Raw genomic sequence first — 14,035 nt, forward strand, 5'->3', positions numbered from 1 at the left:
GTGTCTTCAGCCTAATACCTGTTATAAACCAAAGCATAAGGAAAGACTGCCATTTATTGTTAGGTTAGATGAAAGGCCAAGAGACCACCAAAGCTGGGTGACCACTGACATGTGGATAGATTTTTTTAGTAAAAGTCTATTTAAAGTGTATTTAAAGTCTGCAATGATAAAAGTCTAGAGTCAGCATTACAAATAATGAGATGCCATAAAATGTCATACCAGTCCATCCAATAGATATTGTGATATCTGGAAAGTGTTGGAAATAGCAGCTGACTGGGCAACATGTTGACCAATGATAAGGCTTAAATTGCACCTCGGCTAATGATGCAAGCGTTAGATAAATGGCGGTCAGACAGATCTGTGAGAATGAAAGATTACTTTAAGCACACAGGCTTTGCAGATAATGAAAGACAAAGAATAATGACTGCTTGTGATGTAACATCATAAAAAGTGCTCCTTCCAACAATAACTTGTTACATCATTAACAGAATGATTGTATGCAGTTTACCTTTGATTTCAGTTGCAACACCTTCCAACTCTATGACCCTGCTGTGCCAGCTGTTTTAAGAATATAACCCCTTGTTAAAGCATCTTAATAATGGGCTTGTTTTGAAGAGCTGCCTTAATAGTCACTGTGAAATCATGCAGTGTGCATTATACACAGTAGCCCCTTTTTGTGTGTGTTTTAATTCTAGTTTATCCCTAAGGGACTTTTCTGTGCAGGAAAAGGATAAGACAGCAGACAAAGACAAATACAGTTACTAGCAATCCAATCAGTCAGAAACCCATGGTTTTCTCACTTACCTCCATTAATTCGACTGCACACTGACATCAACACCTGGCCATACTTCCTGCACAGTAGCTGATGGTAAAGCATTCACAGACATGTCCATTAAATGTAATTAGAGGCAGACTCATGGAGTGGGAAAACGATATCTACTTGTCTGCATATACTGTAGAAAAGAGAGCTCAGATCAAGTTTAATCACAGTGTCTGTAAGACTGATCTAACGGGTGGACACCTTTTTAAAGTAGACAATAGAGATACAGATGAGTTCCAAGTCATTTATTTTGAAGGTAAGATCACTTGTAGGATTTCTCCTGGCAGAAAGGTCGTCATAGAAGCGGCAGATATAAAATTTAAATGCTGCAAGTGCCTTTACCAATAAACATGTCGGAGGATTATACAGATCTTATATCAAAGATGATATGAACCACACACACTCTTTCTTTTTCCTTTTTCCCTTTTTTTACCCACTGCCTTCATGGTGGTGAGGAGCTCATGCATATCAGACTCTGCATGTTGACATCGACTGGGTTTGTGGGAGGTAGAGTCTGTGTACATGCCAATCCATTTCCATTTCTATTACTACTCACCTTAAAAAAACATGTTTTTAAAAAGCCTAAAAAAGGCAGAAGTGTAGTTTTCTCTCAGATTTCCATATGCTGAAGATGATTATTTTTCACCCATGATTATTTTTCTCCTTTTTAAAGAGAAGTGGTAAGAGCAGATCAAATGTGTGTGTCTAACCTAAACTTACCACGCAAGGAGTTTACTTCTGATTGGATCACTTCCAAACTTGTCCCGCCTTTCTACACAGCTTCATTAGGTCTGATTGGATCTCATCTCTCAATAATATTTTCATAATTTTTTAAAATCTTGTTTTTGTCAACAAAACTGTCAGTACATTTCATTTTAGTTAGGTGTATTAGATTTTTATTGAGCAGCAAAATTCAGTGGGTGTGACCTTTCATGAATCCTTTTAAGAAGAGACTGTGTAAAAATGCTCAAAATTGATATCGATGTTAAAAGACACAACTTCTAAAAATGAGAAATGGATCACTGAACATATTAAAACAAGGGATCGCTTTAGCCAACAGATGAAAAATGCAAAGGTCAAAGTGCAAGGCGACATGAGAGCTTCAGGTGAAAATGTTAGTCCGTTGTGTGAGGCCTCAAAATCATGTTGACCTTTCTCTCCTCTTTGAATATTTAGAGGCCTGGGCCAATTAACTCTACCTACAATGACCTTTGTGTGGTTTGTTTGTGGTTTGTGAAGAACAACTTTTCCCATAATTAACCGTTCCATAACTCCCAGAAGCCATTCTGCTTTTTTAAAAATGCCAACATTTTAGAGGAAAGTCTGAACAAGAACCACATTTCCTCCTTTGAGGTACGTTTAATAAGCTATAACTGTTGTTGTTTGGACTCTGAACAGAACAGCTCAGAGGCGTCGGGCCTGCTGCGCACCTTCAGCAACAGCAGAGGAAATGGGTGGATGCTTTCAAGGGGTTCCCGAGGGACGCTGCACTTCCAAGTATGCTACATACATACATGACTGCTTTCCTTCGCTTCTACTCCCTCTCCTTTGAGTCCATACATGACCTTCCCCCAATCCCGCAAATCAATGGGCCCTTTCACTGATCACGCTTCATAATGACCCACTGTTTGGTTGCATGGATTTTTGGGGATGTGGAAAAAGAGAGAGCTTTAAGCTGCAGCCTTTCTGTTTTGTATTATTAGAAAGGGCTGAAGGGACATGCATATACTTCAAGAAGGAGTTGATCTTAATACATCATTCCGTTTCAAGTTGGCCCTGAACAGATCCTGAGGAACATATTACTGAGCCTTACAGATAACATACTCTATGAATGTGTCTCAGGATGAATCAATGCTTTCCTGTTTTTTACACTTCCAAATGTCACAACAGGAATCGAGACTCATCAGACCAGAAAACATAAATCCAACATCATCTTCTATTGCCCACTTTTGCTGAGTCTGTGTGAATTGTAGCTTCAGTTTCCTGTTCATAGCTGACGGAAGTGGCACCCAGTGTGGTCTTTTGCTGCAAGGTTGGCATTGTTTGACATCTTACACATTCAGAGGTGACCTTCTACGTACGTATGTTGTAACAAGTGGTTATTTGAGTTATTGCTGTCTCTCTCAGCTCAAAGAAGTCTGGCTATTCTACCCTTACCTCTGGCATCTGCAAGGCATTTTCTCTCAGTGAAACACTGCTCACTGGATATTTTCTGTCCTTTCAGGCTATTCTCTCTAAGCCCTAGAGATGGTTGTGTGATCTGCAGTTTCTGAAGTACTCAGACCAGCCCATTTGCCAAGAACAACCAACCAGATTCACTTATATTACTGTTGTCCTTTATGTTCATGCTCAGTTTAACCTCAAGCAGGTCGCCTTGACCATGTGCATTGAGATGCTGCAATGTGAATGGCTTATTAGATATTTGCATAAAACAAGCAATTGAATAGGTGTACCTAACAAAGTGGCCAATGAGTGTAAATGCTACTTAGCATGCTTGCTATCACCCATATCAGATGCTAATTTGATCACTTGCTACTCCAAATGTTTAATGTCTATAAGAAAACAAACTAAAAAATGTATGGATTTAAAACGACAATTTGATAAATAAAAAAATACATAAATTGGAAAGCACACAAATATTACAAACAATAGACAACTCAATGGATACAGTTGCAAATTAGATACAGAGATAAAAATAATAATAATTTTTTATTCACAACATATTGATTTATTAATACCTACATTTCGTTTTAATATCCATTTACATGCATTTTTAAATGCAACATTTAGTTATCTAACAAGTAGGTGACTTGTTCCTTATTTTATTTCCTTTTTTGGATTTTGGCAGGCAGAACTAAGTAGTATTGCACTTTTGCATATGCTTTACTTTTTAAACCCTGTAACGACTTCCTTTTTTTATAACAGCTTAACCTGATGCTGTGCCTTGTGTGTTTGTTTAAGAAGTTGAAATAAAAATGTCTTGCAGGGTGAGAACATTTTCTGCTGAAAATTTAGATTATTGCATTTTACAATTTCTAACAAACCACTGCTAAACAGAGACTGTTTCTGGCACACTCTGGCTCTCTCTGTGTGTTTCTGTCTGTATGTGTGTGTGTTTGCATGCAGGAACATGTGAATAGGGTTTTGCCTCCTTAATAATGACTTTACTGACTGTGGCAAGGGTGTGGTCTTTGGTTCTGCTGCAATGGAGGGGGGTATGGTAAGCTCATAGGGCTGTGCGGGGAGGACAGAGGGGACAGGTAAGAGGGATTACAACAAATGAACTCTGCCCTTTTTAGTGTCTGGAGTCAGAGTGTGTGTGGTGTGGGAAGGAGCTGGAAAGCTGGCTTCCCAGTTGAACATGTACCGTGCAGAAGCGCTAGGAAACACTGTACTTAAAAATAAAGGCACTCAGATTGACACTCGATTGCTGTGTGGGTCCTGATCATTTCACACTAATACAACGAGGAGTACTATTGAACTCAGTGTGACTGCAGGATTTAAAACAGGCATGCAGAAGCGAGGCCAATGTTTCTCATAAACAAGTGAACAGAAGCAAATGAAGCTCCAGCTCAAGAGTCAAACTGCTAAATGGGATTGGACAGAATGATCCAAAGATCCATCATGCATTTCAACAAAACCCCCTTTATTCTCCAGGAAAGACAGCAGAGATTAGTGCATTACACTACTCACACGGTGTGTTTATATAACCTTTTTGTTCCTGCATAATGTCCGAGTCTCCTTCCATCAACATAAAAAATCTTTTCTAATTCCCCTATTTTCTTTCTTACTCTGAAGGTATTTGCATATCATTGCATATTTACAGTAATGTGCAAAAGACTTCAACAACCCCTTCCTTTGAGTTTGTAGAATTCTAACAAGCTTGAAAGTCAATATTTTGTAACATCAGCTTTATTCTTCAACACATATTGAACTGTCTTAGGCAAGCTTTCTTTTAATTTCTTTAAGTAGTCCTCAGAAACATTTCTCAACTTCAAAAGATTACAAGAAAGTCTGACTCCTTGGATGGAAACAAGATCCCGTTTGCACTTTTTATAAAGTGTTTTAAAAAGTGCATATACAGTGACATGGAAATTCTGGGCATCATTGGTTGAGTAAATTTTAAAGAGGGATAAATATAAACATGCATATTTTACTTGACCGTGTAAAGCCAGACTGTGCCTTCTGGGATCATGCGATGTAGGCTTTTGAGTTGTTTTAGGATCATTATGTTGCTGTAAAACCTCTTTTCATTTTTAACCCTCTTTTTTTTTTTTAATTACATGATATTGGATTACAGAATTGATCCAATTTACTTCTTCTCTTCAAATATCCCGAATTATACTGGCTTCTATAAACCCATCCTCTGCCAGTTAGAAGTGTTCCATAGAAGTTTTCATACCTTTGCTCACCGTAACTAAAAATGTCCTATTCTAACTTCAACAATGAAAAGAACTTTTCAATATACAACTGTCTCTTTAAGATGCAAATGTCTAAGGATACAGGAAAAGCTGTGTACTGGTCACTCTTCCATGAGCATCATATTTGTGCAGGTGTGGCTGCACAGCAGATTAATGCACCATCATTTAAAGGGCTACTAAATCGTCCAGAAGGTGCTTTGCAATCAAAAAGGGGTTTGATTCCCCTTTCTAGAAAATCTACCAAGCTGTTGTCAGGAAAAATTTCCTTGGACTTCCAGATGTTCCTTCATCTTTCCCTGGTAACAGTTATTTCGACTAAAATTGCTTTCCTATCTTCTCATAGCCTTGTCCTGCACTGGTGGCAAAGACTGATTGTCTTCATTTGTGCTAAGCAACTACTCAGAGGAATAACAATGGCTTTTAAAATTTTGAAAAATGACAGTGTTAACACTCTAAACCTTCCCTTTGTGAGAGTCTGTCTTCTTTAAACATTGCATGCCACAGCAATGTATTCAATGACAAAAAACACTCCAGTTTATTTTAGTTGTTAGGTAGACTTTACCAGCACACTTTCACATCCGAAGCTATGAATGGGTCCTTCTTTGATCAGATCGGTCCTTCTGAATAATAATAGCCCCAATCTGCAACACAAATACCTTTTTCTGCCTGTTTTCTCCTGCCTCTCAAATGTCTCAATCTCTGGCAGTGTGTTGGGAAATGAAAACACCTCCTCAGTCCAAATCTCTTCTCTTAACAAGAGGTCTGTCAGAGATAAACTTCACATCTCGCCTTGTTTGTCTCTGCATGTCTAAACAGCTTCATCCGAGCGGGACGCGTCACAGATCTGTTACCCTCAGCTCAACAACAAGCATGAATTGTTGGTTCCATTTTCCCCCGTGCTGCCAAATAATCTTCACTGGTGATGCACTATAATCTGCAAAATATATGTTTGCTGTCAAGGTTATTGCACAGTGTAGGTGAGTGATTTCAAGCCAACATTTTGTGAAAACTATAAAGCCTACTCCACGTTTTTCATACACGCTATAACAATAGGAGATAAGGTTTCTGTTTGTATTTGTTTTACTTCCTCTTTGTGAGTTCAGATTTCTCAGCTGTACTCTGTGTATTGACACTGTGGATAAGGACTGAAGTCATTTCTAAAGAAGTTTTCTTAAACTTGCCTGTCTGAAGGGGCTGAAAGTCCATCATCTCTGTGAGGTAACCGTGCAAGAGAGGTCAGTAAAAGCACCGCCCTATTTTTGGTTGCCCTTTTCAAAGGAGACTTGGAACCTTAAATGCGATTCTGTTCATGCTCTTTGGGGCTGACGAACTAACCATGACTGCACAGGAGCACAAATTACAAGATCATCAGTCACAGCTGGAAACCTCAAGTGTCCAAATACTATGCAAAAAGCAAAAGGAGCTCTGTTTCCTACCCTCAGGGCACATTTGATTTTTTTTCAGTGGAGAGGGGATTAAGGACATTCAAATTGGATGTTTCAGGCATGCCATGGACTTTTTTCTTCTTCTTTTTTTCTTTCTGCAGGAACAGATTATGAGCAGTCAGTACAAATGTGAGGCCACACACAGCAACACTCCTGGCACAGATGCTAATAACAAGACTGCAGATCTAAATGTCCTTAATGTCTTTGAGAAAAAAATTAGTGCGGTTTTGTTGTCAATCTGGGAACTGGGCAGACTAACAGAGGCAAAACCAATCTGTCATTCTGAAAAATCACTCAACGCAAACCGGACGAACCAAAAAGAAATGCAATACAAAGATCATTGGCAGCGGTTCTTGTTTTGCCCTGACTTCCTCTCATGCCATCGTCAGGTTGACAGGTTGTGGTTCTTGGTGCAAACAAAACACAGTTTGTCACACAGTCTGGTGCAAACATTCATGTTCTTTGTGATTTGTCTTCTTCTTCTTCTTTACAGCATCCATTACAGCTCACAAAATCAGTACCCTGGCATTAGACCAAGAGTAAAAGAATCGATGATATTTGTGAAAACAATAAAATGAGCAAAGACTTCCAGACTCGCTGAAAAATAGCATTACAAATTCTTTTGTGACAACAATATGAAAGAGTGAGCTGTATAGTATGTGACCTGCCTTCACAAGTTTGCAGTAAAACTGCAGCTGCCTGTTCATTTGCACGATATTTAAAGGAGCACGTGCGACTGCACTGAGCCTTTCAACGTGTACAGTCTGGACTCTGAAAGCGGGCTGACCATTTATCCAAATATTTACTATTAAAAAGGTTATAAACTGAATGGAGATCTAAGAGAGACCTTTGACTAACTGACCTGTTACTATACATGTATACAGTATTAGCGTTTTCATGTGTGTGTGAAAGAGAGAGAGAGGCAGTCAGTCAGGCAGCGAACCCTATCAGATCAATGGTGGTCTGTTTACTCTGCTGCAGTGCTAAAAGGGCGTTCAGTTGTCAAAATAAAAGCTGTGGAAGTGAACTGTGGGTCAGTGAGTTTGTTTATTAGTGTGGTTTACGTGGAGGAGTAGGGCACCTTTAATGTGTGCCGCTATATACAGCAAAAAGGGCAACAAAGTTCTCTGTGAAATATGGAGGAAGCCAATGTGCATCACTCACTGGCAGAAGTACAGACTTTCTTTACTTAAGTAAAAGTGAAAAAGTACAGGCTGGATTAATATAATAATAAAGCAATATTAGTACATGAGTCAGTGGGATTTAGAAGGTGGGGGAACCTAAAGATCTGTCATAGTGGCTCAGCTTAGGGAAAAGAATCACAATTCAGTAACAATAATTTCTAATGGTGACCTGTTGCTCTTTGTGGATTTACACAACTGAATTCAACAAGATGTTATCAAATGCTTCACAAACTATCTTGGCTTTTTTTTTCTATCTCCTACACTGGCACTATACTGTTTATACTATCTTTGTACTCAGCAGTATGGACTTGATATCAATTGGAATTAAGGGACTGAATCTTAGCATCAAGCTGAAATGCAGATTCATTGCTGCTACACCTGATGTAACCTAACTCTGACCATGAGTACCACAGCCACTGTGCAACACAGTGCTTTACTGCAAATCCACCACAGTACTGCAAACTGTGTCTATCCTGGACAAAGCGATATTTTCATTAAACATTTGAATAACACAAAATTAGGTTAGCTTAGTTTGTTTTGCAGGAAGTTTCACAATATGAAAATATCTAATTTATCAAAACACATCATATTCAAATCCAATATGTAATTAAAATGATGACATCACATGTAAACTTTATCAAGTGTCACTGCGCAGTCCTTACCTTTAAATCTAACCTCTCTTCTTCCTCTCTGGTCTTTCTTATCTTTCTCCATCTCCCTCAAAATGAATTTTAAGCTAGCAAACATCAGCAAACATGAACATTTTCAGTGTTTGCTGATGTTTGCTGAGCTGATGGAAAGCCGCATTTGAAAAAACATGACACTTAAAAGAACGTCACTCCCTTTATGCTTCCTCATCTTGGGTAGCACTGGCTAGATTCTAAAGTACCGCAGCCGCAACTTACGGACACCTGCACTGGCTCCTACAATCGGCCCCAATTTTAAACCCGTGGTATAAACGCTATAAATGATACTGTCAAATCTAAAGTAACACGCCTGTTTTAAAAATGTGTGAAAATGTAAGAAGTAAAAGTAAAAAGTTGTCAGAAAAAAGTACAGATACCTGAAAATTCTACTTAAGTATAGTAACAAAGTATTAGTATTTCATTACTTCTCATCTCTGCTCACTGGTTTCTGGAGTCCACATTTTGAATCTTCAGTGTTGGCATTTTGGCCACATCCGCTGTCTTTTCCGGAACCAGAAGATACATATTTAGATGAAAGGGTGAGGTGAGGATTTGTCGGCTAATGCTAGCAAGCTTGGTTAGCAAACTGTATCTATAAACTCTGAGTAAATGCTGCAAAAGTTGTCAATACAAATTGGGTTCAGTTCGGGGCAGCAGTGTAAATATTGACATCAAATTTTGATTCAGTCATTTAGTTTTAGTCAAAATTTAGTCATCAAAATTCTTTTAATTTTAGTCTAGTTTTAGTCAGCTAATCATTATAAGGTTAAAATCTAAAATTGATGCACTCATACAAAGTATGAAAGTTAGTTGTGTTGTTACAGGTGAGAGTTGCTCCACGCGGTTTACAAAGTCTTATTTTCATTGGCATCCATGCAAAATATGTCTACTCTTGTCTTCCTCCCGAGCCTTGATATTTTGTTGCATTTTCTTGAGAAACAGGGAACTACTTGTACTGTTTCCCAAATTATTCAATAAATAAATGATCAAATGTGCGTGTCTCTCCTTACTGACAAGAAATTACTTTTGACTGGAACGCTTCCAAACTCGTCCCGCCTTTCTACACAACTTAATTTGTTCTGATTGGCTCTCGTCTCTTCAGAATATTTTTTATCTCGTTTTTATTCACTGACAAAAGCGTCTCTCATCATACTTTTTAGTTACCATTATCTTGCTGTTGGTTAAAACTATGGCAAAAATTATTATTCAATGAAAAAAACTGGAGGCCAGACAGGGTTATCTAACTTGCATTAACCTGTCAATCAAGACAGCCAAACCTTAAGCTTTAAGACAATGCAAACAGGTGATAGGTCATCCTGCAGATTTTTATGAAGGGCAAAAATAGTTTTATACATCAGACTGCTAATGTTTTCATTTCAACACTGAAGCTTGGTATGTTAACATGGGAGTCTATGAGGATTTACCCAATTTTGGATCCAGCCTCAAGTGGCCACTGGAGGAACTGCAGTTTCCAGCATTTCAAGCTTTCAGACTGCTTTGTTTGGACAGGAAACAAATCTTTGTGCTGCTTTTGTTTTATCTCTTCAAGACAATAAGTCACTAAGAGCAGGAAATCACTGGCATTCTCTTAAATTACTGTGTATGAATAAAGGTAAATATTTGCTCAGGGATCAAAGTCAATAAGAAGGAATGTCTCCACAAAACTTTGTGTACAACTTTAAGAACCGCACCCATATACTGGTTTACTGCTGCAGAGGTTTGTAATGTCTGATCCTGAGCGCTCAGGCACACCACTAAGAACCCATCTAGTAGTCCAAGTGCAAAGAGAGTACTTCCTGTCAGGGTGTGACACACAACACAAAAGAACCTCTGTCCCCACAGTGCAGCCCTGACCAGGAATATCACTCCCTGCTTTTCTGTTTGGAAGATACAGAACAGGGTACATAAAGCTCTAACTCTCTCTCTGTGTGTGTGAGTGTTTTTCCTTGATCTTCTTTGACCTTTGACCTTGACTTTTACTGAAAACAGGAACATTTTCTGTGTGTCTTTGTCTTCCTGTGTTCAGATTACAATAACAGCGGTCCCAGTTTGTTATGGTGTTGAGCGGCCTCCCAAATACACAATTATAATTATGCAAGATGCAGTTCTACAAACAGATTTGTTCTTAAGTGGCACCTAGGAGGAGTTCTTTAGAAACCGTGGCTTTCACTAGCTTTTCTGCTGCTAACATAATCCACAAGCAAATTCATGAACAGATAGGTTTCATTTTGTGGTGCAAAGGGCACAGCGCTCTAATTTGCTGTAAACTCTAATATTCTGTAGTCAGATATGAAAACCTGGTCCGGCTGTCTTAGCTAATTATAGGCCAATTTCCAACCTTCCACTTATTTCAAAAACTCTTGAAAGAGCTGTTTTAAAACAGCTGAATGATCATGTGTAGATGAATTGCCTACTTGATGTGTTTCAATACGGTTTCATCATAGCACAGAAACAGCATTGGTCAAGCTTAGGAATAACCTTCCTATGGCCTCTGATGGTAGACTCATCTGTGTGCTTGTCCTGTTGAATCTCATTGCAGTATTCAGTGCTGCCGATCATATTACTGCAGAGAGCAGAACACACTGTTACTATCAAAGGAAATGCAGTGCAATTCTTTGAATCATACCTATCTGATAGACTCCAGTTTGTTCATGTAAATGATGCGTCTTCTTCACACATGAAAGTTGGTCAGAGAGTACCACAGGGCTCTGTGCTAGGTCAAGCACTTTTTACTTAATATATGCTTTCCTTAGGCAATCTCAAAAGAAAAAACTACATAAATAATGAGGCTCCATCTTATCTTAAAGACCTTATAGTACTGTGTGAGCCCAATAGAGCACATCACTCTCAGTCTGCAGGCTTACTTGTGGCTCCTAGGGTATTTAAAAGTAGCAGAGTCTTCTGTTATCAAACGTCTCTACTGTGGAACCAGCTCCCAGTTTGGATTCTACAGAGAGAAAGCCTCTTTACTTTTAAGATTAGGCTTAAAACTTTCTTTTTTGATAAAGCTTATAGTTAGAGCTGGATCAGGTGACCTCAAACCATCCCTTAGTTACACTGCTATTGGCTCAGACTGCTGCGTGACTTCACGTGGATGCACTGTCAGGCACTGAGCACTTAGTCTCCACTCACCTCTTTTCACTCCCACATGTTTATACACCATTGCAGCATGTCATTATATTTGTCCTTTCTCTCCTTTAGTCTGTGTTTTGACCTTTCTCCCTCTTCATTTTTTTCCTTTTCTTTTCTCTTCTTGTCTTTCCCCTCAACCCCCAACCAGCCTGAGCAGACGAGCCTTGTTCTTCCTGCTAAAAGGGAGTTTTGCCTTCCCACCATCACAAAGCGCTTGCTTATAGGGGGTTGTTTGATTCTTGGGATTTTTCTCCAGAATACAGTAGGGTGTTTACCTCACAATATAAAGCACCCTGAGGTGACTGTTTTTCTAATTTGCAGCTATATAAATAAACCTGAATTGAATCATCAGTCTGAGAGAAGCAGTTCATTACAAGTTTGTCCAGTTTGACGAAGTGGGGCCACTTACATGAACAAGCCTCATAAGGAAAAAAAAAAGAAGCATTATAGTTTAACATTTGCACCTGTACTAACATCTGCCTCATGCAAGCAAGGATGGTTGTTTGAAATATGAGTTGAGCAAATATTTGTGCAGTGTGCACACTTTGCTATTGTAAGCCCACATTTACATCACATCTGATACCGAAAAGCATTTTGCCATAGCTGAACTTTACTTCCACAACACCCAGTGGAAACTGCTGCCAGCCACTTTTAGTTACTAAAGAGTCAACCACATTTCACCTTGACCATTCAACCAGACTCTGTGTGGACTGACACATAAATATTTGCCTGTGACTAATTTTAGAAACAGTTTGTGTTGAGATGCACTTTGGGGCAGGTCGGTGGGTGAGAGTGCAAAGTCACTTTTCTGACCATTCAACCTTTGAGCCTTCTGACAGCCTGTCACGTTTTAAGTGTATGCTGTGTTGCAGATGATCAGTTTGGGGTTCAAAATTCCTGTGTTTCATGTATTTCACATTTATTAACTATACCTTGTCTTATCCTGGACAGGGTAGTGAGGGGCTGGAGCCTATCCAAGCTGACAATGGATAAAATCCTGAGCAGGGTGCCCGGCCAGAAATCAGACCATGATCAAACTCTAAACCCATTTAGAATCACTTAACGTGCACGTCTTTGGTATGTGAGACGATGCTGAGAAAACTGACACTCAGAGGCATCGGCTGCACAGCCATGCAGTCCCATTGCATCGGTCTTACTCTCTTTTTATAATACAAATTTTCAATTTGTAGGCTGATTAAAGCAGATTAAAGGATGCAAATGTGAACAAATAAAATTTTCCATCCATTCATTCATCCACCACTTGCCAAACCAGGGTCACCGGGAACACCCTTGATAAGGTTAAAATAGAGAGAGACACAGAATAACCATCAACATACAAGATTTATAGAAACTGACAGTATCCTTCATGAGCACAAGAATTCTCTGATTCATTTTTTTTTGTACTATTTTTTTCTCAAAATCCAAATTCTTCCTTTTTTCATGTCTCATTTTACTGCTCCTCCCAGCTAATTACCAAAATGATTTACATACTGTGGCTTCAGTGATCTGAGAGAGATGATGAGCGGTAACCCAACTTAACCGTTAAAAAAAAAGTTCCTCTTGAGTGATGTCACATGCACTATGTTTTTCCACTGTCTGTGCAGCCTTCTGCTTAACTTAATATGCTGGGCGTGAGCATGACTATGCAAAATCATTGTGGAACTGTAGGAGTCACTGGCCAGCGGATCAATCTCTTCTCGGTTCCAAAAAGAGAGACCACATCACTCCGGTCCTCTGCTCTCTCCACTGGCTCCCAGTTGCTTTTAGGATTGATTTTAAAATTTTACTGCTGGTTTTTAAGGTTCTTAACGGTACTGCACCTCCTTACCTGGCAGAGCTTCTTAGCATTTACCGCCCCAGGAGATCTTTGAGGTCAGCAGACCTGATGCTTTTAGATGTTCCCAGGTACAGACTAAAGACTAGGGGAGAGAGGGCTTTTGCTGTGGCTGCACCCAGACTGTGGAACAGTTTACCTCCTCACATCAGATTCTCCACAAGCCTTGGAACTTTTAAAACTGCTCTTAAAACTCACCTCTTCTCATTGGCTTTTAGCAAGGTTTAACTTATTGTTTTAATTTATTGTTTTATCAGTGAGGTGTTTTATGTACTTGTGTTTTATTGTATTTTTATATTTGTATTTTATTGTACAGCACTTTGGTCAGCCTCGGTTGTTTTTAAATGTGCTTTATAAATAAACTTGACTTGACTTGACTTGACTTGACTTCTCTCAAAATGTAGCTACGGAGTCTGAAAGAGAAGTGAGGACCACACCCAGATACCACGGGCATGGTTAATACAACTATTGCTGTGCATCCTGCTTGGAAAACATCAGGCTTTGTAGTTGTAC

This window comes from Mchenga conophoros, linkage group LG11 (genome assembly GCF_057382185.1).
Source record: "Mchenga conophoros isolate Kocher_MC1m ecotype Shallow Benthic linkage group LG11, M_conophoros_male_GT1.1, whole genome shotgun sequence".
NCBI classification, from domain to species: Eukaryota; Metazoa; Chordata; class Actinopteri; order Cichliformes; family Cichlidae; genus Mchenga; species Mchenga conophoros.